A 25,636-nucleotide genomic window follows, 5' to 3' on the forward strand; every position below is an offset into this window, starting at 1 on the left:
CGTCAACTTTGGGGCTTACTCTTGGATTTGTGCCAATCTTCTTTGTAGCCAAAGGTCACAAAAGGTTGATCCTGGGCTGGAGCAAGGGTTCCATTAACAACTGCAAGGAGGGTTATTACCACATTTAAATGGACAGAAGCTACGCAGCAGGCGGAGATCCGCAAGGCAAAGCCTGCTTATCTAGTCAGGCACAGTGAATGTAAAAACCTGATCTTTTCATTTTTGGGGACGATATAGGCAGCTGCTTTATTCCAAGCCAGACCATTGGTCCATTGAGATCAGCCGTGTTTTGTGAAATGGCGGTCTATACATATTTTTATAGAAATAAATAAACCAGTATTGTCTATTCCAATGTTTCCCAAACTTGTGTCCCCAGCTGTTTTTGGACCACAACTCCCATCATCCCTAGCTAGCAAGGCCAGTGGTCAGGGATGATGGGAGTTGTAGGCAAAAAACAGCTGGAGGCCCAAGTTTGGGAAACACTGGTCTATACTGACCGGCAGCAGTTCTCTAAAGTTTCAGACGAGGGTCTCTCTCAGCCCTACCTGGTGGTCTTGAGGGCAGGAAAACTGGGCAACAGCCCATGGGCCCACACTTTAGGGCCTCCCAAAATCTTGTACAAAATCCTGCCTGCCTCCTTTATAGTCAGTCAGTCCCAGCTTGCCTTGTCTTTTGATGCTTTCCCCCACTTAAGCCAGGCCACACCAGCAGTACACAGGTGGAGGCGGCAGCCATTTTGTTTCCCTAAGACAGGAAAGGAAAATTTTACAGGCATTGTTTCAAAGATCTCTAGCAGAGTGTAGAAAATATTCTTCCCCGGCCTATTCCCCTGGCTCTGACTAGAAAGTGAAAAAGTGGGAGGTAGCACTGGGCGGTAACTCCATTGCTGAACACAGTACAGTGGTAGCTCGGGTTACAAACGCTTCAGGTTACAAACACTTCAGGTTACAGCAGACTCTGCTAACCTGGAAATAGTATCTCGGGTTAAGAACTTTACCTCAGGATGAGAACAGAAATTGTGAGCCAGCGGCACGGTGGCAGCGGGAGGCCCCATTAGCTAAAGTGGTACCTCAGGTTAAGAACAGTTTCAGGTTAAGAACGGACCTCTGGAACGAATAAACTACGTAACCAGAGGTACCACTGTATCTGCTTGCACCAGGGAAAAGGATGACGTCCTGCCCCCTGCCATGCAAAATTCCTTGCCCAGAGAAAACTTCAGGCTGTAATCCTATTGCTTGAGGGTGTATCCCCCTGAATATAGCAGGACTTACCTTGAGTAACCATAAAGAAGGCTGATCGCCGAAAAATTGATGCTTTTGAATTATGGTGCTGGAGGAGACTCTTGAGAATCCCATGGACTGCAAGAAGATCAAACCTATCCATTCTTAAGGAAATCAGCCCTGAGTGTTCACTGGAAGGACAGATCGTGAAGCTGAGGCTCCAGTACTTTGGTCACCTCATGAGAAGAGAAGACTCCCTGGAAAAGACCCTGATGTTGGGAAAGATGGAGGGCACAAGAAGAAGGGGACGACAGAGAACGAGATGGTTGGAAAGTGTTCTTGAAGCTGCCAGCATGAGTTTGACCAGACTGTGGGAGGCAGTGGAAGACAGGAGTGCCTGGCGTGCTCTGGTCCATGGGGTCACGAAGAGTCGGACACGACTAAACAACTAAACAACAACAACAACCTTGAGTAAACATGCATCAGATTGCATCATTTTGCCTCTCTTCTGATTAACGTGCAGCAGCAGTGAGTTTTAGGGAACGATAGCATGTGGTAAGGGTTTCTCTCCTGCATTGGCTGCTTACTGTCATTGCAAACACAGTCGGAAAAGGAGATGCTGGATTGTTCCTCTCCATGACAGATGTCAGCAAAGGGTGCAGTTGAAGGACAAGTCTGAATTCGTATTTGATGTTAAATTTTTGAGGGGAGACATGGATTAGAGAAGAGTTGCTGACTGAAATCAAGAAGGTTTTCTAGGTTATATGATCAACCACAAGAAAAAGCCTATCAAGAACTACAAGGCATGTCTAGGAATTCACTTTATTCCCACTGTACCTGTTGCTGTTGTGTCTGGTGAGTCTGGGAATTTTCAAGCTGACATTGAAAAGATATTCCCTGTGTTCTTCTGTGTTGCAAAAATGTCTAAGTAGGATTAACACTGATTACCGCTGAACAGAAAGTTGGGAGAGGTTTGGATTTAACTGAGGTGATTTAACTGAGGACTTTGCTTTCAAGAAGGCTCAGAAAAAGTTCATTTCATTAAGTAGGTACTAGAGAATTGACTCTTATTAATGGTTATACCTTTATTTGTCAACGTTCTGACTGTCACCAATTCACCATATGTTCCTCCTAGTAGGATATCATACAATATATGATAAGCTTCTTTCTTTTTACATATAAGCACCATATATGGTGGTAACCACCTTTTTTTGTTTATGACTTTTACTCCTATATTGGGAGGGTCATATTTTCCACTTCAGTTGTAATTTTAAAAAGTGACCATAACAAATGTGTTATGATAAATTTATCCATACTTTCATTGTAGCTTTCTGTATAGAATTATGTGAACTTTTAGGCCTGACTTGCTTTCATAGCTTCAAAGGATTCCAAACAATTCTCTTGCCCATTCTCGTTGACATCCGTCTGTCTCGGGAGGCAACTTCCACCTTTGGGGAGGAAGTCAAACTGTTGGAGAGTTACAGCGCCTGCTGTGGTTGTAGAGACTGATACAGGAGAGACATCTGGGGCAGATGAAAGCATCCAGTTGTGTTGATGCAAGTGTACCAGGGTGTTCCTTCGTTCTGTGCTCCCAGCGGTCATTCCTCCTCTAGTCATTGCTGTGGATACATGACCTGATTGATTGTCTATAGGTGTTGTGGTTGTCTGCAAGGGCTTCCAAAAACCCCAGGGCCACCACTGCCTGGAGATGCCAGGATTGAACCTGGGAGCCTTCTGTACCTGGTAGCTCCACCACTGAGCTGTGACTCTTCCCCATCTAATTCCTCACTTCTCTCTATGATGAAGCTGATAGAACTTTTGCCTATTACAAAGGTGGTATCCCTACCCTCAGGTGGCAGAATCCCCGGGGCAGCAGATCCTGATGTAGATCTTTGTTGTTTAGTCGTTTAGTCATGTCTGACTCTTCTTGACCCCATGGACCAGAGCACGCCAGGCACTCCTGTCTTTCACTGCCTCCCGCAGTTTGGTCAAACACATGCTGTAGCTTCGAGAACACTGTCCAACCATCTCGTCTTCTGTCGCCCCCTTCTCCTTGTGCCCTCCATCTTTCCCAACATCAGGGTCTTTCCAGGGAGTCTTCTCTTCTCATGAGGTGGCCAAAGTATTGGAGCCTCAGCTTCAGGATCTGTCCTTCCAGTGAGCACTCACGGCTGATTTCCTTAAGAAAGGATAGGTTTGATCTTCTTGCAGTCCATGGGATTCTCAAGAGTCTCCTCCAGCACCATAATTCAAAAGCATCAATTCTTCGGGGATCAGCCTTCTTTATGGTCCAGCTCTCACTTCCATACATCACTCCTGGGAAAACCATAGCTTTAACTATACGGACCTTTGTTGGCAAGGTGATGTCTTTGCTTTTATTCCATCCTTATTCCTGATGTAGATCTTCACTCACCCCTTCTTCCCTGGTGTGCGTGGGGGGGGGGGAACGCCCTCCCAACAGATGTCAAAGAGAAAAATAACTACCAAACTTTTAGAAGACATCTGAAGGCAGCCCCGTTTAGGGAAGCTTTTAATGTTTATAGGTTATTGTATTTTAGTGTCTTGTTGGAAGCCGCCCAGAGTGGCTGGGGAAACCCAGCCAGATGAGCGGGGTAGAAATAATAATTTATTATTATTATTATTATTATTATTATTATTATTATTATTATTATTATTATTATTAGGGGGTGTCTTGGCCCAGCCCTGCTTCTGGGCACATAACAATATCAGTGTCCCATTCAGTGCAACTGCTAATCTTAGACTGTTAATCTAATCTGCTATTATTTGAAGATGTGTCTAAGGTTGCAGGATAAAGATGCACCAGATTTGAACTTTCTGAATGCAACTTATGACACCTGCATAGCTAAGTGATGTGATTAGCACCTTTCCCGAAATCTGCCTGGGTTTACCTGTGCAAATCCCTCCTGGATGGGGTTTTTGAACCCAGGAAAAGTATGCATAGGTTCCCACCACTGTACCCGTCTAGCATCTGTTACAAGGCCAGTTGATTTATATATCACAGCCACTTCCCAAATTCTATGACACCAATTAGATGTGACTGGAGTTGCTTCCCCCCCTTTCTTTTAGCCTTAAGCTATATTCATTTTTGGCAAGGTTAGTGAACATATAATAATGTCGAAAGCCCACAATCTGATTTAATTTAGTCATGGGTAATTCTATCCCCATTGAAACCAAAGTTGCAACTAACTTGAGGTTGATTAGGGCCAACGTCTCTGTTAGCAACAGTTGTCAGATTCTACCAGACATATGCAGAGGAATTAATCTAAGTTACATCCAATTATTTGTATTCTATGCTACTGTGCCTCTCTATATCCCACCCCCAGCTTCTCTCTCTGCCAGCACATTTCAAGGTTCCGTTATTTTGCTATTAAATTTCTTTACATATTATTTTGTTTAGGCAAAGGTAAAGGGACCCCTGACCATTAGGTCCAGTCGTGGCTGACTCTGGGGTTGCGGCGCTCATCTCGCTTTATTGGCCAAGGGAGCCGGCGTACAGTTTCAAGGTCATGTGGCCAGCATGACTAAGCCGCTTCTGGCAAACCAGAGCAGTGCACGGAAACGCCGTTTACCTTCCCGCTGGAGCGGTACCTATTTATCTACTTGCACTTTGACATGCTTTCGAACTGCTAGGTTGGCAGGAGCAGGGACCGAGCAACGGGAGCTCACCCTGTCGCAGGGATTTGAACCGCCGACCTTCTGATCGGCAAGTCCTAGGCTCTGTGGTTTAACCCACAGCGCCACCTGCGTCCCACCAGGAATAAATTTCCTCCTGTAAGTGCTGGCAGAAGAGATCTGCAGTCTTCTGAGCAGAACATGGTTTATGGCATCAGTAACATTTAAGTTTTAATACTGGTTTATTTTATATATTTCAAGTTATTTTTTTAATTCTCCGTTTTTAAAAATATATATATATATATATTTGAAACTGCCATCACCGAGTCTTCGTTGAAATTATTAGGATGTGAGAGCGGCTAGAAATCAATATCAAGATATGTGAGCAGCAGTTGGAGTAACTCTTGATCTTGTGTATTTGAGGGCAGTTCTGCAAAACTATGGGATGGCAATCTGTGTGCTGCCCAAATCTCTGTTTGTAGAAATTGGTATCTGGCACGGGATATTTGACCTTTCAAGGGTTATAGTCATTTGAATCCCCAAAATTAAAAGGTGTTACAAATGTGTGTGTGTTTGTGGATAGTGTCGTCATAAAGTTTAGTCACTAGGTAGCAGATTGCATCCAAATGTAGGCAAAAACCCACTCTTCTGTCACACCAAATTGGGCAACGAGGAGTCCAAACCAATGCAGTTTGGAATGGTTTGGGGTGGATCTACACACAGAGGGGAAAACACTATAAATAAGTCAGAAATTAAATTGTTACAGCAAAAGAAAAAAAAAACCCCTATGTAAAATCATATAGAAAAATTCTTTGTTCTCTGGCGCCATCTGAATTCAAAATGGCATCCAACAGTATCCAAACATAGGCCAAAACCCATTCTCTGAACTCAGGAACTGGTGGAGGCATTTGGGTGAGAACCTAAGAGGCTGAGAAGGGGGATGCGTCAGAAGGAAAATGAGCTGAAATTGATTGATTTATATATATTAACTTTGTATTAATGCAACATTTTTATATATAACTGTGCGTTTTTGTAATATTTTGTTTAAGTAGTTTGTTGCTTCTTTTTTGTTCCCTGCTTAGAGATATTTTTAATATATTAAGCAGTATAGAAATTAAATAATCAATCAATAATCATATGCAGTAGAGCTGGTGTGCCACGGCGGCGGCGAGGAGAGGCCGCCCAGCGCGGGGCTCTCGCCGTCTGCCTGCCTGGCTGCCTGCGAGCTCGGCGGGCAGCGCCTCCATCCGCAGCGCCCGCCTCGCGGCTCTCATCTGTTTAACCTTGAAGTCCCCCCCCCCGGCGCGCTCTCCTTCCTTGGCGCTCCAAGCGGCGCTCCGGCTCTGGGGGGCGGAGGAAGAAGCTCCCGGGCTCCGGCGTGTCCTCCCGGGCGAGCGCCACTTGAGAGCCGCGAGGCGGGCGCTGCGGACGGGGGCGCTGCCTGCCGAGCTCGCAGGCAGCCAGGCAGGCAGACGGCGAGAGCCCCGCGCTGGGCGGCCTCTCCGGGGAGCGAGAGGCGCCGAGGAAGGAGAGCGCGCGCGGGGGGGGGGACTTCAAGGTTAAACAGATGGACGTTGTGACCACAATCAGTTTGAATCCCTCTTTTTTTCTAAGAAAAAAAAACATTTTACTGTTTTTAGGTATTCTCGTCTTATACCCATTCATGCAGTCCAGTGTGTTTAAAGAATAATTGGGTAAACAGGGTGGGAGCAAAGCACCCCTTTGGAATTATCCTGTGAGAGGATGTTATTTTAAAGCACCTGTGTGCCAATTTGGGATGTCTGTAGAGTTTATTTTTCCACATAAAAATATGATACTCTCTCTTCTCAAAGGCAGATGTAATATTTTTAACAAATATTGTCACGAGTAAAAATAAGCCTAAGGTTTTTTTTTAAAAAAAAGTCAAATTTTCGCCCACTAGGTGGGCGCCGGACTGTGTCCACCCTATTTCCCATCCATCCTGGGTGGGGATCAGATCGGATGGGATCGGATGAGAGCGGACAGGCGGTCTGCTCTCATCCGATTCCCCATAGAGAGCAGCGGGGCTCTGACATCTCCGTCTCCGCACACAGTGGTGGTGTGCCTCGTGATTTTTTTCATGAAACAAGTGTGCCTTTGCCCAAAAAAGGTTGAAAAACACTGCAGTAGAGAATGTTTTGGTCCTTCATCTGGATTCAAAATGGCGCCTGGTATCCATACAGACCTGAAAACAACATACCCTTCAACATGTACAGGCCAAAAACCACAATGGGCAACCTATGGGGGGGCATGCTCTTGCCAGAGAGCACAGTGCCCCAAAATACACATTTTGGGATGCCACACAAGATCGCAGCCCCGAGCAAGTGCTTTTTTCGGCACAAGATTGCAGCACCCAAAATGGCTGTCAGGCTCTTGCACGAAAAAATGGGAGGTCCCAGTTTTCCTGGGACAGTTGAGGGATATGAAACAGCTGCCCCCTTCATCTCAGGAACTCTTTATGATATCTCAAGTGGCACCTGAATCTATAAAGAGCAGAGCGACAAGACAAACAACTTTCCAAAATACAGTGGTACCTCGGGTTAAGAACTTAATTCGTTCTGAAGGTCTGTTCTTAACCTGAAACTGTTCTTAACCTGAAGCACCACTTTAGCTAAAGGGGCCTCCTGCTGCCGCTGTGCCGCCACTGCATGATTTCTGTTCTCATCCTGAAGCAAAGTTCTTAACCTGAGGTAATATTTCTGGGTTAGCGGAGTCTGTAACCTGAAGCGTATGTAACCTGAGGTACCACTGTATATAGAACAGAACAGAACAGAACAGAACAGAACAGAATAGAATAGAATAGAATAGAATAGAATAGAATAGAATAGAAATCAGTGAGGCTTATGAACGCATAAACTGCTTTTTTTCAGGTGCTGGGGCCCTAGGGCCAGATCCTGCTACTGCCTGCTCTAGCATATACATTAAACTAATATTAAACTAATATTAAACTTAATAATAATAATAATAATAATAATAATAATAATAATAATAATAATAATACCCTGCCCATCTGGCTGGGTTTCCCCAGCCGCTCTTGGTGGCTGCCAACAGAATATTAAATACATGATAACACATCAAACATTAAAAACTTCCCTAAACAGGGCTGCGTATACAACAAGGATAGAGTTGTATAGCCCTAGCATTACAGTTTCTAACATTCAGCACAACCCTAAGCACAGCACCAGCCCTGATATGACCACGGCCACCCTTAATACACACCTGCAACTTAATAGCCAACGAGATATCCTTCCCCTGCCAAAAACCAACAGCAATGAAGACTGCGGATGCGCAGAAAGGGAAGGGAAGAGAGGAAAGTTGCTTCTGTCCTGACAGGGCTACATGAATCCTGCAAGGGGCGATTAGGCCGAGCGTTAGCCGTGATGATGAAACACAGCAGCCGGTGGTCATGAAATATTTATGAATGGGAAAATGATACTGCATTCTGCAGTGCAGTGCGGGGTGGGGGGAGTGAAATTTCAAGACTACTGTAAAAGCAAACCCCCTCCATTAATTACCAGGAGCAAGCCGTAATGCCGGTTACTACGGCAACGGTGTCCCCTATGTATTTTGCACTTTTCCTTTTTTTTTAAGTTTAGCTGCTGCTCCCATTTCCTCTGGTGTGTTGCATTTTATTTTCTGCAAGGGAGCTTTTTGTTTTCGCTGCTGCAGTCCTGAGCCTGGCAGAAGAACGCCGCCAAAGCAGGGATAGGGCATTTGTAAATGCCGTTTAAGAAACACCGCCATTCCGCATCGGATTCCCGGGCTTTTGAAACGCTTACCTTTAGTATTCTGCAATGGAGAAAGAGATGTTTGGCATATAGAGATTCTGATACACACAGATGGACGTGTGTGCATGTGTTTAAAAGAGGCAGATATTCAGATGATAAAATGTCAGTAATGTCAGAAATGTCAGAAATGTCATGTGTTCAGTAATCTAATAATGTGCAGTGCATTGATGTCTGTCACTGACTGGCGGTTAGTGGACCAGAGATGGTCACTTAAGAGGGAACATCTGGCCATTCAGTTGCCAAGCATCCAGAGAAAAACTGAGGTGTGAATCAGCATTCAGATGCAGTGTAGAATTTTGGACAAGCACCTAGGAGACAGGGGTTCAAAAGCCAATTCAACCACAGAGACCCTGGGCCCGTCACAATCTCTTAGCCTAACCATCCTCAGCCCACAGAGTTGTGAGGACAAAATGGGGGGGGCAGGGGGGTACCTTGAACCCTTGAGGAAAGACGAGATCTAAATGCAATCAATAAATCACAGGTGACAATAGGATCTATTGTCAGGAAGCTCTTTGGAGGGAATAGGCCATGGAGCCTAGGGCAGCCTCTCCAACATGTTAAAATGTTCCATCAGCAACAATGGTTGCTTACCAGTGGGGATCTGTTTCCAGTGCTTTCTGTTTCATAAAACTTTCGGTATTTAACGTCTGTTATATATTTGCAGTGCACATTCCCATCTCCTCTATGTTACCGTCACCAAAAGCCTTTTAAAATTAGGACAACACTTGGGTTTTATTTAAAGGAATGTATAACCCACAGACCTATACAGCATCTTAAAAAGCAGAGACATCACCTTGCCAACAAAGGTCCGTATAGTTAAAGCTATGGTTTTCCCAGTAGTGATGTATGGAAGTGAGAGCTGGACCATAAAGAAGGCTGATCGAAAAAGAATTGATGCTTTTGAATTATGGTGCTGGAGGAGACTCTTGAGAGTCCCATGGACTGCAAGAAGATCAAACCTCTCCATTCTTAAGGAAATCAGCCCTGAGTGCTCACTGGAAGGACAGATCCTGAAGCTGAGACTCCAATACTTTGGCCACCTCATGAGAAGAGAAGACTCCCTGGAAAAGACCCTGATGTTGGGAAAGATGGAGGGCACAAGGAGAAGGGGACGACAGAGGACGAGATGGTTGGATAGTGTTCTTGAAGCTACCAGCATGAGTTTGACCAGACTGGGGGAGGCAGTGGAAGACAGGAGGGCCTGGCGTGCTCTGGTCCATGGAGTCATGAAGAGTCGGGCACGACTAAACGACTAAACAACAACAACAAATAACCCATAGAACGCCTATATTAAAAGACAACATAAAAATAGATTAGAGACTATGGACAAAACTGCCATGTGCAAAACAGAGCTCTCAAAAGTAGAACTTAATCAGCCTACTATAGATGTCCCTAGAAAGCAGACTTCAGAAAAAGAGGAAAGAAGGTGCAACCATTTGGCGTTCTTGGAAATAATATTAAAGGCCGGCAGATCTACAGGATGGATGCACACCTTGGTAATAATGAGGAAGAAAGCTGATATTCTGTGTCTTGATCAAAAGAAGCTGAATAACTACACTGAAATCCAACACTTTCTGATGCTTTCTAGGGAAGAAATATTTTGGTACATGGGTGGTGCTAAATATTTCACAATACTACATTAAAAAATGACTTTTATGTATATTTAGTACTCCCTATGGAAGATACTGCTTTTTCAGGCTACCTTTTGAATGAAAATCTTTCCTTTTTCATAGGAGATGAGCTCTTTCACAGGAAAGTGTGGTGTATATTTCTTGGGAGAAAAGCAATGACAAACCTAGACAGCATCTTAAAAAGCAGAGACATCACCTTGCCAACAAAGGTCCGCATAGTTAACGCTATGTATTTTCCCAGTAGTGATGTATGGAAGTGAGAGCTGGACCATAAAGAAGGCTGGTCGCCGAAAAATTGATGCTTTTGAATTAAGGTGCTGGAGGAGACTCTTGAGAGTCCCGTGGACTGCAAGAAGATCAAACCTCTCCATTCTGAAGGAAATTAGCCCTGAGTGCTCACTGGAAGGACAGATCCTGAAGCTGAGGCTCCAATACTTTGGCCACCTCATGAGAAGAGAAGACTCCCTGGAAAAGACCAACCCTGATGTTGGGAAAGATGGAGGGCACAAGGAGAAGGGGACAACAGAGGACGAGATGGTTGGATAGTGTTCTCGAAGCTACCAGCATGAGTTTGACCAAACTGCGGGAGGCAGTGGAAGACAGGAGTGCCTGGCGTGCTCTGGTCCATGGGGTCACAAAGAGTTGGACACGACTAAACGACTAAACAACAACAACAACAAGAAGGAAGTGGTGGTGTTTTCATTTGGATAATGTCAGCCGGGGTGTTCTGGCTTGCCCCATGATTGAGGAGGCTGGTACTATGTGACATGCTCACCTCATGCACGCATACCGTGCAATGTGGAGGAGAACCAGAAGGCCCCACGGGTTGGTGGCTGGCCTCATAATGGGGGCATGGACTTAGGCAAGTGCCCAACAATGTGAGCTGTGCTGTCAACCTTGGTACCACTGGTTAAGAAGCACTGGTTTGGTTGTGCCTCCCAGCTGAACCTAAAGGCTGCCTGAGTGAAGCAGAACATAATCATGAGAGCACTCTTCTCAGATCAGGTTGTACCTTGTAAGCATGTGGAGCGCATTTTGCTAAAATGAAGGTACATGTGGATTTTGGAGGAAAGCTGCAAAAGCAGGAGCCAGCAGGAACCTAGAGTCAACTTCATGAATCATTATAGAAAAATCCACCCCATTTCAGCATCATATTTTTCTTGTATATGCCTCACGGGGGGGGGGGGGATCATTATGTCCAGCCTTCCCTTTATTTATTCTGTTCTGGGGTTTGGCTAAAGGGCCCCCATTCATGACCTCGGTGGAGTAGAGCAGATTGATCGGTCTGCCCGCCAACAAAAACAATCTGTTTTTGAAACTGATGGGCACCCATGCAAGCTTTGTACAAAATAAAGCTTCGAAAAGCTCTCCTTCCTCTGCATTTCTCTTTCTTACAAAATAAACCCTTTGCGAAGAGCTCACCTTTGCTCAGTTAATGTTGTCGCTGCACGAAGGTGCTGAACCCTTGACTGAAATCGCATGTAGGTCTTCCCGGGGTCCTCGCTGTAGTCGGGTAATCTGAAAATCGTAAAACAGGAATCCCGGCTGTCCTGCCATTCATAAAACCCTTGTCTTACTTGCCCTGCAGAAGCGCCTAGCTCTTGTTTTTACACGGCACCTTGAGAATGATGGCATCTTTGTGAGCCATAAACAACACGGCCGCATAATCCAGCATTCCGCGGTCTGATGAATGGGAACATTAACTCGGCAGTAAAGCAATGCCTCTTGTTTTCAGTGCAATGGTGGTTGCCTCAGAGGAGTGACACAGGGGTGAGCATTCCTTCCCCTTGACTTCTGTTTAGGGCTGGAGGCTTCCAATAAATATAGCTAAGCAAAGCTCATTTAACCTAAAGAAAACAAGAGTCTGCCCTGTGGCAATGGCTTGGAAGGAAAAGGTGAATATTTGCTGGGCTTTAAACATACCGACGCTCCCATTTCATGCTTCCCTATGTGATTATAAACAGGGAAAAGCTGAATGCTGCCCAGCCACTCACTGTACGTGCAACAGTGCAGCAATGCAGCAGCAAAAAAAGCTAATTCTATTCTAGGCTGCGTCAACAGAAGTCTCCAGAACAAGGGAAGTAATAGAACCACTCTATTCTGCCTTGGTCAGACCGCGCCTGGAACACTGTGTCCAGTTTTGAGTGCCACAATTTAAGAAGGATGATGACAAGCTGGAACGTGTGCAGAGAGGGCAACCAAGATGATCAAGGGTCTGGAAACCAAGCCTTATGAGGAATGGTTGAAGGTGCTGGGTATGTTTAGCTTGGAAAAGAGGAGCCTGAGAGGAGCTACGATAGCCATCTTCAGATGTCTCAAGGACTGTCACATGGAAGAGAGAACAGGCTTGTTTGCTCCTGCTCTAGAGGGCAGGACTTGAACCAATGGCTTCAAGTTACAAGAAAGGAGATTCTGACTAACAATTACAGAAAAACTTTTTGACAGTAAGAGCTGTTCAACAATGGAACGGTCTCCCTTGGGAGGTTGCGGGCTCTCCTTCCTTGGAGGTTTTTAAGCAGAGGTTGGATGGCCATCTGTCATGGATGCTTTAGCTGAAATTCCTACATTGCAGGGGGTTGGACGAGATGACCCTTGTGATGAATGTGCAGGCAGAAATTCTACAGGTACAGCGTACTCAAACAATTGCTATGCACACACACAATAATTTATGCCTTCTAAATCCTGGTTGCACTTTTCTTTTCTCTTTCTTTTAATTACAATAAAATGAATACATCTGCACAGCACAGCACCCCAACCCTTAATTAACGGGGGGGGGGATTTCACTTCTATATTTCCCCCGTTGGTTATTTTCAGAACTACTCCATTCAGTTTGCTGCTGGGATTACCAGAGGAAATTGGGGAACAGAGAGTGCTTAATCAAGGGCTGAAATATCTGAATTCAGTAAGTGGCAAAGACAAATAAATAAATAAATAAATCTTGGGAGGGAAAAAAAATATGGATTTGGGGGAAGAGAATAAATATTTCCTTTGTACCTCTTCACATTTTATACTCATTTCCCCCAAACTTCAATCAGAATTCTTTAATAATAGATGTGCTACTCTGCCCCTCAATATACTTGCTGTAAGAAATGTTTTCACTTTGATTTCAGTTTTTAAAGCAATCCTTCCTTCTATCATTGGCTTTGTCAGGCTTGCCTGAAAATACCCCTCAAATAACTCAATCCTTAAATACAAATACAGACCCTACCTGCCCGCGGACTGTCTCGCCGGAGTGGTGCATGCTCTGGTTATCTCCCACTTGGACTACTGCAATGTGCTCTGTGTGGGGCTACCTTTGAAGGTGACCCGGAAACTGCAATTAATCCAGAATGCGGCAGCTAGACTGGTGACTGGGAGTGGCCGCCGAGACCACATAACACCAGTCCTGAAAGACCTACATTGGCTCCCAATACATTCCTGAGCACAATTCAAAGTGTTGGTGTTGACCTTTAAAGCCCTAAACGGCCTCAGTCCAGTATATGTGAAGGAGCATCTCCACCCCCATCGTTCTGCCTGGACGCTGTGGTCCAGCGCTGAGGGCCTTCTGGCACTTCCCTCACTGCGAGAAGCAAAGCTACAGGGAACCAGGCATAGGACCTTTTCGGTATTGGCGCCCGCCTTGTGGAACGCCCTCCCATCAGATGTCAAAGAGATAAACAATTAGCTGACATTTAGAAGACATCAGGGAAGTTTTTAATGTGTGACATTTTAATGTATTTCTAATCTTTGTTGGAAGCCACCCAGAGTAGCTGGGGAAGCCCAGCCAGATGGGCGGGGTACAAATAATAATAATAATAATGAAGAGTTTGGATTTGATATCCCGCTTTATCACTACCCGAAGGAGTCTCAAAGTGGCTAATATTCTCCTTTCCCTTCCTCCCCCACAACAAACACTCTGTGAGGTGAGTGGGGCTGAGAGACTTCAAAGAAGTGTGACTAGCCCAAGGTCACCCAGCAGCTGCATGTGGAGGAGCTATTATTATTATTATTATTATTATTATTATTATTATTATTATTATTATTATTATTATTATTACGGCTCTATATTATTATTAGAGAGAGAAGTGTATTAACTGGCTTAAACTGTGGGGGCATTCCAGACAAATATTATGGCCTGTTCACTTGTATACGCTTCGTGGTTTGCTGTGCAAACACAGAGTTGGGGTAGAGATTTGGGGGGAAATTGATTTGGTTCGCATTTAGATGTGAACCTACCTATCAAGGGTCTGGAAACCAAGCCTTATGAGGAACGGTTGGAGGAGATGTTTAGCTTGGAAAAGAGGAGACTGAGAGGAAGCAGGATAGCCATCTTCAAATATCTCAAGGGGTAGGGCATGCAGGAGGGAACAAGCTTGTCTTCTCGTTCTCTGGAGGGTAGGACTTGAACCCATGGCTTCAAGTTACAAGAAGGGAGATTCCGACTAAACATGCAGGAAAACTTCCTGGCAGTAAGAACTGTTTGACAGTGGAGTGGTCTCCCTCGGGAGATTGTGGATGCTCCTTCCTTGGAGGTTTTTAAAGAGGAGGTTGGGTGGCCATCTGTCATGGATGCTTTAGCTGCAACTCCTGCACTGCAGGGCGTTGGATGAGATGACCCTCAACACCCCTTCCAACTCTACAATTCTGTGATTCTATGATTCTACCTAATTTGCGCATTCCAAAACAACAACAAACCTTTCTTCCGCCACGTGGTTCCAAGAAGATCTCCAGTCCAGGCACTGACCAGACCCAGAGCTACCTAGCCCTCAAATTCATACCCCGGGATTGATTTGAGAGGCAGTCTCCTTGACTGCACTAGGACTCAGTTCTGAGTAAATATGCTTTGGATCATGTTGCACAGGCATAGAGAAAACTACTGTATTTGTGCAAGTTTTCACACTGGTCTCAAGAAGGATACACAAAATCTGCAACCAGAGGGCCACAAGTGCAGCCCGGGTTTGCGTGCAGCCCAGTTGCAAAGTTTGATTTGTCACCATGAGCAGAAACATGCAATGAGCTTTCGGTATTGATTCTGTGTCTATACCAGGGAGAGGAAAAACCAGAGCTACAGTATTTGAGATCGCAGTAACTGTCAGGAAATAAATGCCAGTATAGCCTTCCCCTTAATTTGTCCTTGGTTTCTTTATACTTTGGCTTGTTCCCCATGACAATCCCACCTCTAACAGTTTGTGTGTGTGTGTGTGTGTGTGTGTGTGTGTGTGTGTGTGTAGACACATAAGGATATCCTCAATATAGCTGGAGGGTTTGTCAATTGGTAAATAAACTTTTAGACCGGGCGCTGTAGTGCTGAGAAACAGTTAATTTGAAGCAAACCATTGGCAGTAAACGGTTGCAATTTTTTGTGCGCTTGCAAAAATTTGCCAGAGTGAATTACGAGACACCCCCCTCCCCCCAAATACCTGCAGCTTAGATCGCTAAGTGAGAGAGGCTACAAGTTGTCATCGAGATACTTAGGAGCAGCGTCCTTTATTCTCTTGTAATTCCTCTGGCAATAAACGTCCCATCATTCACGAACATTTACAATGCCCTTTGGTGTCATTCTTCAGAGCTCCACTACAGCTTCTTCGGGGCTGGCTCTGAGCAGCTTGAGGAAGCTCTTAGGAGGGACGGTTAGGCAAACTGATCTCCAGTTCAGTTGCTCCCTTAACTGCCATCAGTTAACAGGCTGAACATTTCAGGTTAAAGAAAAGTCACAGAGAACTTGTCCTCTTCGTTTTCAGGAGAGGAGTCATGGAAGTTGGGTGCAGCCATTTTACAAAAAGGCGTCTTGCTAACTTATTAAAAACAGCTCTGGGCTAATCTTTAAAGTGCCCCAGGTTGCAATACTACAAAGCTATGTATGTGCAACGAGAGAAATATGCAGCAGTGAGGGTGGCGTGGCAGCAATAACCTCCCATTGACAGTGGCACTGCATTTGCTGGGGCAGAGCAGGACAAGGTCAGGAGAACTACTGTCAACCTCTCTCAACCTCGTTGCCACCCCACCCTATCCCATCCTGGAGAATGCAGGGCTGCCACCTCCAGGAGGGAGCTGCTGCCATCCCATACCCTTCCTGTGACCCTGCTGGAAACATGTGAACAGTCATTGGTGCCCTGGAAGATTCTGCGGTGACCACCCCCAGAGCTGACCTGGCAAGCAGACACTGATTCCAGCTGTCCAAGTTGCTCAGTAATAACTGGACCCTCCAGCTGCTTTATGATGCTGAAATTCATCTTCTCGGCTTACCTGCACAAAAGAAGCTTTCACATGACCTCACAAGTTTCCGACCTTGGAATTTCTTCAGTGTGGAGCAAAACCATGAAGCAGATACTATGGGTGCCAAAGTTGCGGTCAGCCATTTTTGGTTTCTCTTTCCTTTCCCATTTGAATCTCAGTTTGCCTTGTTTTCACAAAAATAACCTTTGCTGCCCCTTACTCTGGCTGATTAACAGACACCTGTAACAATTTTTCAAGGGTTACCTGGATAACTGTTCTTATTTTGCATACATCTAAGCTTTAATTGAATTGTCACAAACGGTAGTTTTTACGGTTGTTTACACTGTCATTTGTTGGGATGTGGGTGGCGCTATGAGTTAAACCACAGAGCCTAGGACTTGCCAATCAGAAGGTCAGCGGTTCGAATCCCCGTGATGGGGTGAGCTCCTGTTGCTTGGTCCCTGCTCCTGCCAACCTAGAAGTTTGAAAGCACGTCAAAGTGCAAGTAGATAAATAGGTACCTGTCCAGCGGGAAGGTAAACGGCATTTCCATGCGCTGCTCTGGTTTGCCAGAAGCGGCTTTGTCATGCTGGCCACATGACCCAGAAGCTGTACGCCGGCTCCCTTGGCCAGTAAAGCGAGATGAGCGCCGCAACCCCAGAGTCGGCTACAACTGGACCTAATGGTCAGGGGTAGTAGTAGTAGTAGTAGTAGTTTGGATTTGATATCCCGCCTTTCACTCCCCTTCAGGAGTCTCAAAGCGGCTAACAATCTCCTTTCCCTTCCTCCCCCACAACAAACACTCTGTGAGGTGAGTGGGGCTGAGAGACTTCAAAGAAGTGTGACTGGCCCAAGGTCACCCAGCAGCTGCATGTGGAGGAGCGGAGACGCGAACCCGGTTCCCCAGATTACGAGACTACCGTCTCGTCCCTTTACCTTTACCTTTACACTGTCATTTAACTCCAACTATTACATTTCCCCTTTATACATATGTAACGTAGATGCACACACACACACACACACACACACACACACAAACACACACCAATTGCCCTTCATGCATCTTACGAAGTGCACTGCAGTCCACAACAGCTCATACCACAATAAATGTGCTAGTCTATAAAAGTGGCACATGGCTCCTTTGTCATTTTGCAGCAATGGACTAACACGGTGAGAAATGGACCACATTCACTCACCAGACACAGAATGACATTGAGAGGTATCATTTAATTAAGACAGTAAGACACACTTTACTATTAACAGATTGTTATTTTTTCTTTTTCTTTTTTGAAAAAATCCTCAGCAAAATGGAGCCACTCATGTTCCTTAAGGTAACAATGTGCTGTGGGGTTTGGGAGAGGACAAGGAAAATAGAAATGGCAGAACCAGCTGATTTCCAGTCTGTATCAGTTTTCGCATGTGGTGGACCCATTCCATTCCTTTTCCATATTAATCAGCAATATATCTATCAACTGCATCTGTCTGTCTGTCTGTCTGTCCATCCACACACATGCGGTACTTATTTTGCTTACTTACTTCGCCAAACCTTTATTAGGCGTCATAAGTATAAGCCATCATAAAACACCCATATATAAAAATTTAAAATATATACAAATAAACAGCCATGCAAAACATATAATGACGAGGATTTTCATTGGAGTTTCTTCCCACTAAATAGCACCATTCACCACTTTAAGAGATACTATTGACAAAAACACAGCCATCTTTGCAGTTACTTCCAGGTTAATGTCAGACAGACAGAATTTGATATTTTCATTGTGCCGTGGTGGTAGACTACCCAGAAATGGCGATAGCCCACATTTGCGTAGCTGGTTTTACAATGAACAGTAGAAAACGATATGTTCTACAGCGTATGCTGTACAATTCACATGGTTTTTGCTATTTCACAAAAGACACACTTTTGAATGCATTTTATCCCCAGCTGTGTATTTTTATATGCCTTTTACCCCAAAATATACTTTATTGTACACACTTCTACATACAGTTTTGATACATTTTCTAAGCTGAGAACCATATCGTGAAATTTGGAGAACTGCAAGCCCTGATGGAGAATTGTGTTCCAATCTGAGCCTTAGTCCAGGAACTGGAAAACACATCAGCGGCCCAGCCAAAATCCTTCAGCATCACTGGGGGGGGGGGAATAGTTGAAAGGGGAAATGAAGCTCGTTGCATCTGACAGGACAATGGAAGACCAACTTCATCCCTTCGTCTAATGAACAAAGGAGATGTTGCATCTGCGATTTTGCTTTCAAGTTGGCTCCTCAACAGAAGCCGCATCCCCACCTGTACATCACCTCCTGTACATCATGTGATACTTCAGTGGGGGTAAAACAGAGCTCTGAGTTTGGGGAAATGGCAGAAGAACAATGAATTCTTTCCAGCCAATGGAACACTTTGCCCTGAAGAGTGTATTTCCATTTATTATAAGTGCCCAGTTATTAACTATTCATCATAATGTATTACCAGAGGCACTCAAAGCACTTTCTTCAAAATCCCGCAATGTCTTGGAGTCCCCAAAGCATTATCTCTGCTGATTAGTAGGAATGCTGCTTCCATATTCCTCAATGTACCATCTGAGAAATATAATTCTAATATACTTTCTCCGTGTTCTCTTGTTGATGGCACTCGTTTTCTTTTAGTGCCATTGATACACAAATGGAGCGTTTTCTTTCGTTTTGTTTCATTTCCTTGCTGCCTCTTAACCCTGCCTTTCCTCCAAGAAGGTGAGGATATGGTACACATGAGTTTTCTCCATTCCCACCCATCACAACAGCCCTGTGAGGCAGGATGGACTGAGAGATAGCAACTGGCCCAAGGTCACCTGGTAAGCTTCATGGCTGAATGGGGATTTGAACCAGAGTCTCGCAATATGCCCTGAGCACATAAGTGCCTAGGCTGCAGATACTGTACGAAGGAGCAGGAGGGGTGAAAGACCCCAAAATAAGTAGCTGTATGCTGTTGTGGAAAGAGACAGAGCATATCCTCCAACATTTCTCTGGTGAAAATAAGGATGTCCTATTCAATAATAATAACAACAATAGTTGTTGTTGTTATAACATTTTATTATTTATACCCCATCCATATTATTTATGCCCCAGACACTCTGGGCAGCTTCCAACCTATATAAAAACATAATAAAATATTATTATTAACTTCCCTATACAGGTCTGACTTCAAATGTCTTCTAAAGGTTGTATAGTTACTTATCTCCTTGGGTTGGAGGTAGGATAACAAAGCATCAAAGGGGGATGTCTCGTTGGGAGACAACCGCTAAAGCCACAGCTTAGAGTTGAGAGGGGAGGAGTGATGTCACAGAGAAGGAAAGCCGCAAGCTGGAGGGGAGAGCAATGTTAGAGTGCAATGTCTGATGTCTGTCTGAAACCAGGGTTGTTGCTATGGGAGAAGCAGGATCCTTTGCGGAAGTTGATGCCATGAACCCCTCAACAGAGGCTCGGATTGTGTATATGTGTAAATAAACCATATATCATAAAGACACCACCGTCTCTGCTGTGCCTCATTCCCAATAGGAAACACGAACCCTGGGTAAGCGCCCGGAACCCCTGGAATCTCACACTGCTCAGAGACTGGGCTGGCATGCAACAATATTTTATATTTCCTTCTTTATTTTGCACAGAAGGCTATCTGTAGGTGCTATGTTGGCATCCTACTCAGTAGGAAGTAGTTGGACTGTGATTTCTGGCACACTGGCTCCTGTGAGTCAGGCCCTGGGGATCCTTAAAACGGAGAGGAGGGGGAGCGATCACTTTCTGTGGAGCTGACCCCTCTGTGAGATCGCCTCGGTTGTCACTTAACAACACCCAGTTGAAGGGTTGATTTATTTTCTTAGCCGCGGATGATGCATTGAGTAAAGGGCTGAAAATCTATTTTAATGTCACCGTACGGCTTCAGGTGGATGTAAGCTATGGCAGGAAGCCAGGCAATTAGAGTAGCCTCCCTTGCCCTGGTATTAGCAGAGGGTATTTTATTTTATTTTTTGGAAGTTGTGATAGATGTAGGTCCCTCACCATTGATTTTTTTTTGTACCTGTCTGAGGATATTACGATAAAGTGTGGGGTTTAAAAAGTCAGTTGAGCTACTGCAGCCTCATGAAACATCAGTGATGTCATTATAAGTGAATGATCCGAATACTCTGACACACAGAGAATTAAAATTCATCACACTGGCTATTGTCATTGTACCAGTCCATCGCTCACTTAGATATGACCTCATGAAAAGTTGCCATCTTTTTAACCTGGCAAATTATGGATAGTCTGTTCACAGTGAATCACAGACACAGTATAATCACAAACACATAGCTGTGCTTTTATCTATTTGGCCATATAATCTTACGCAGCAGTAGCTGGGAAAGGCCAATCAAGCAGCACATTTCTAACATACTTACCTTCATTTTAGGGCTTGCCAATCAGAAGGTCGGCGGTTTGAATCCCCGTGACGGGGTGAGCTCCCGTTGCTCGGTCCCTGCTCCTGCCAGCCTAGCAGTTCAAAAGCACATCAAAGTGCAAGTAGATAAATAGGTACCGCTCCAGCGGGAAAGTAAACGGCGTTTCCATGCGCTGCTCTGTTTTCACCAGAAGCGGATTAGTCTTGCTGTCCACATGACCTGGAATCTGTACGCCGACTCCCTTGGCCAGTAAAGCGAGATGTACTAGAGGCACCACTAACTTGACTTGGTTTGGAAATGCAGTGGTGCTTTTACAGAAAATAACTCTTTTCATAACACATTTGCTATGGACTTAACTCTTGGCATGCCAGGTGAGGGGCAGGTAAAGGCAGGGCTTGGCCGAAAGAGCTTTTCCATGTACCACCAAGCAGCAGTGCCCAGAAAGCCCCTTCTGCAGCGCTATATAAGCACCCAACAATTAACTGGTTGTCAGATGCTTTGGTAGCAGCCTGGTAACAATTGGGGGTGTGGGTGGGGAGAAAATGCATACAATTATTACAATGCAAAAAAAAAAAAGTACATGGGAAATGGAAACACAAATGATAATTTCCTGTGTTTACATAAAGAAATAGGATTCCGTGGCTGCACAGTCTCAGTTAATGTAATGCATAAACCTACATGCTCTGACTTATGGGGTGGGCGTCTGCTGGTGTTATAATCCAGCTTCAAATGGATTGCAAGGGGAGAGATGCAATATCATGTTGCTGAAGGCCAGGGATGTTTCTTGACAATGCAAGACCATACCTCTGTCACTTACATGAAGTGGTTTGCACTTTGCATCCCTGGATGCTGTAAAAAGGGGGTCTACGGAGTTGCTCCCTCTCTCTGCCTGTGTGTGTGTGTGTGTGCGCGTTGCCAAAGTGCGGCAAATAAAATGGGTTTCTTGTTGGCCCTTTAATGAGAGGGGGGCCGTGAGTTGAAAGAAAAACATGTGGGTGTAGCGACAGCTGGGTAGCTAGGCAATGGGAACATTGCCTGCTTTTCAGGGTGCACTGCAAAGATCAATTTTCAAGTTGTGGTTTTAACATTTCACTCTCTGAACAGCTCACTCCCACTCGGAGGCCTCCTGCTGGCTCCCTCTTCGCATCCTCCTTACCTGGGGCAAGCCAAAAATGCTGTAGCTTTCCAGAGGAGATGAGGAACATTCCCTTCTGCTCCAGCGTGTGGCCCTTAGATACATAGCTCTGGCACGATTTGAGGCAGGTATCTGTGGGCTGTGTGTGGCCACATGGGAGGGTGGGGAGCAATTGGGTGTCTTCAGCTAAATGCAGCACCAAAGAGCCTCCTCTCCTAAACCATCTCTCGCTGTGCATTTTGTGGCTTGCAGGTTATGGTTCCTGGTGCTGATGCGAATCCTCATCCTTTATCGTACAGCAGCTTCAGATTCAGTAGGCACTTCATGAACATCTCGGTACTGAATCTGCTTCAGATGCATGTTGTTGTTGTTGTTGTTTAGTCGTGTCCAGCTCTTCGTGACCCCATGGACCAGAGCACGCCAGGCACTCCTGTCTTCCACTGCCTCCCGCAGTTTGGTTAAACACATGCTGGTAGCTTCGAGAACACTATCCAACCATCTCATCCTCTGTCATCCCCTTCTCCTTGTGCCCTCCATCTTTCCCAACATCAGGGTCTTTTCCAGGGAGTCTTCTCTTCTCATGAGGTGGCCAAAGTATTGGAGCCTCAGCTTCACGATCTGTCCTTCCAGTGAGCACTCAGGGCTGATTTCCTTCAGAATGGAGAGGTTTGATCTTCTTGCAGTCCATGGGACTCTCAAGAGTCTCCTCCAGCACCATAATTCAAAAGCATCAATTCTTTGGTGATCAGCCTTCTTGATGGTCCAGCTCTCACTTCCATACATCACTACTGGGAAAACCATAGCTTTAACTATACAGGCCTTTGTTGGCAAGGTGATGTCTCTGCTTTTTCATCTTCCTGGAACAGAACATCTCTCTTTAGGGTGCATCCTGTCAATTTGCTTGTTTGTATTATTCATATTTATATGCCTCTTTTTCTGTTTAAATGAATCCAGTGTGGCTTACAATAAAAAAGGCTACCTTAAAAAACAATCCGCATGCAAGAACATACATAACAGCTGGAATCAATACAACAAACAGTCCAATGTTTTGATAAAAGCAGTAGAAATGTAGATCACTTATTTAAAGCTTTGGAAGGCACCTAAAAGACAGTAATGTTGCTGTCCCGCAGTCCGCTTGGGTTGGGAGGTCCTGAAACAGGGCGCCACCACTGAAAAGGCCCTTCTACCTGTGCAACATGTGTTTAACCTCTGAAGAAGTAGATCCTAAAGCTTGGGTGAGTTTATATGACAGAAGGAGGTGGTGCTTCAGGTATCCTGGATCCCACTGGTGGTGGAAGGGGGGTGCGGTGGGTGTGGTTCGCCCTGGGTGTCATCCCTGAGGAGGGTGACATTGCCGCCCCCCCCCGGACACTCTGCCACTGCTGGACCCAAGTCATTTAGGGTTTTGAAGGATCAAAACAAGCATCTTGAGTTGTGGAAAACACAGGATAACCAGTGATGCTCTGTTCAGTATGTTCAGGCCAGCACATTCTAGTTGTTTGCAGTGTTCTGAACCTGCTATGATACATGTGTAGCCCCTAAAGAATTCAGTGAGTTCAGAGAATACAGCTGCTAGACTGCCAACTGGGGCCATCCCTAAGAAACATATCTCACCAGCCCTGAAGAATCTGGACATTTCTGAACACAGTTCAAAGAACTGGTGCATACCTTTAAAACCCTCCATGGTTTGTGACCTGAGTACCTGCCTACCTTTTCCTACATATTTGGAGATGTGACTAGTGGAAGGGTCTTCTTGGCTATGGCACTCAGTTTATCGAATGCTCTCAGCTGAAATGTTTATGGAATGCTTACATTCTTTCTTTCAGTTCTTTCAACTCTGAGTGGACTCCCATGTTGGCAAAGTTTATCCACTTTTGTCAAAAGAAAGCTATAACCATTTTTTTATTTTCCAGTAGTGGACAGGGGGTAGGGACGGGGACATGACAATTAAACAGACCCTAACCCAAATTGGGCAGCCTATGAATCACCTATGAGGCAGGTTATTTCCTGAAGTGTGAATCAGGATCCAAACTTTTATTTCTACTTAGGGTAGGAGATAGCATTTTAATAACATTTTAACATAAATACTAAGCTACTTTTAACTTTTCAATCAACAATATTTATGCCTGGGACCTGTGTTAACACTATTTCAGTTCAGTCTTAATTTTTAAATTTAATGAAACTCAATATGCTGTCAGCTCAATATTTATAAAAGCCCTCTGAGAAAAGGTATACAGTGGTACTTCGGGTTACATACGCTTCAGTTTACATACGCTTCAGATTGCAGACTCCACTAACCCAGAAATAGTACCTTGGGTTAAGAACTTTGCTTCAGGATGAGAACAGAAATTGTGCAGGAGGCCCCATTAGCTAAAGTGGTGCGTCAGGTTAAGAACAGTTTCAGGTTAAGAACGGACCTCTGGAACGAATTAACTACTTAACCCGAGGTACTACTGTATATGTAGAGAGAGGGTGTGTGTGTGTGTGTGTGTGTGTGTGAGAGAGAGAGAGAGAGAGAGAGAGAGAGAGAGAGAGAGAGAGAGAGAGAGATGACAAATGGCTTTTTTTCAGCCGGAACTCACCAGAACTCAGTTCCAGTATCTCTTAGGTGGGTGCCATTGTCATTCTAAGAGAACACTGGAGTTGTTCATGGTGAGTCTGGCACCTCTTTTTCTAGAAGAAAATAGCACTTGGAAAGGGAAGCTGTGTTCAATCTGATACAAGCACCTGAATTTATGACATAACACGATGGTCCCAACACATTTCAAACCCTATTTGTTTTTCTCTTTCCTTTTGGTAAATGGAAAGTATTTGCAGCGCAATCCAGTGAGAAGTTCTCCAGCATGAGTCCGAAAACATGAAGTGCCAATGTTCTGTCAGTCATCCAGAATGCTTCAAGAAATTATTCAAACTCTTCTCTGCTTAGCATTCTCTCACAGCATTGCTGCAAATCTATTTAATAAGTGTTTTAATGAACATATTTCCATTTGGAAAGTGAGCATCAACGCTCAATGGAAGTTAATTAAAATTATGTAAACTGTGACCTTGTGAAGATTAATTGATGTTAGTAAAGCTTAGCTTCCTTCCTTCCTTTTATTTTATTTTTTAAATGCAGCTTTCCTGCCTAAATCAACACAAAGCTTTGTTGCAGCTTCTAGGGATACAACACCTGCCTTCTTCTAAGTTGGGTTTTTACTTTTGCAAATACAGAACCTGACCTCAGAAAAAAAAGCACCAGATATTTCAGACTGCAATACAGTGGTACCTCGGGTTAAGTACTTAATTCGTTCTGGAGGTCCGTTCTTAACCTGAAACTGTTCTTAACCTGAAGCACCACTTTAGCTAATGGGGCCTCCCGCTGCTGCCACGCCACCAGAGCACGATTTCTGTTCTCATCCTGAAGCAAAGTTCTTAACCTGAAGCACTATTTCTGGGTTAGCGGAGTCTGTAACCTGAAGCGTATGTAACCTGAAGCGTATGTAACCCGAGGTACCATTGTATAAGACAGTGCGCAGGGAAGATGGATGGATCAACAACTATGCTATGCGTACTGTAGAATAGAATATTATCTGAGAGTCATTTGGTGTGCAGAA

At 44.7% G+C, this 25,636-nt stretch overlaps 1 long non-coding RNA gene across 1 annotated transcript; it reads left to right on the forward strand.

Annotated features, from left to right (window-relative positions):
* Positions 1-23,615: 23,615 nt before the first annotated feature.
* Positions 23,616-25,086, forward strand: LOC308594048. Its single transcript, XR_014011264.1, has 2 exons — positions 23,616-23,703; positions 24,852-25,086. It is a non-coding gene; the product is annotated as an uncharacterized lncRNA (long non-coding RNA).
* Positions 25,087-25,636: the final 550 nt, after the last annotated feature.

The sequence above is a fragment of the Podarcis bocagei genome (assembly GCF_964188305.1).
Source record: "Podarcis bocagei genome assembly, chromosome: 8".
In the NCBI taxonomy this organism is placed as follows: domain Eukaryota; kingdom Metazoa; phylum Chordata; class Lepidosauria; order Squamata; family Lacertidae; genus Podarcis; species Podarcis bocagei.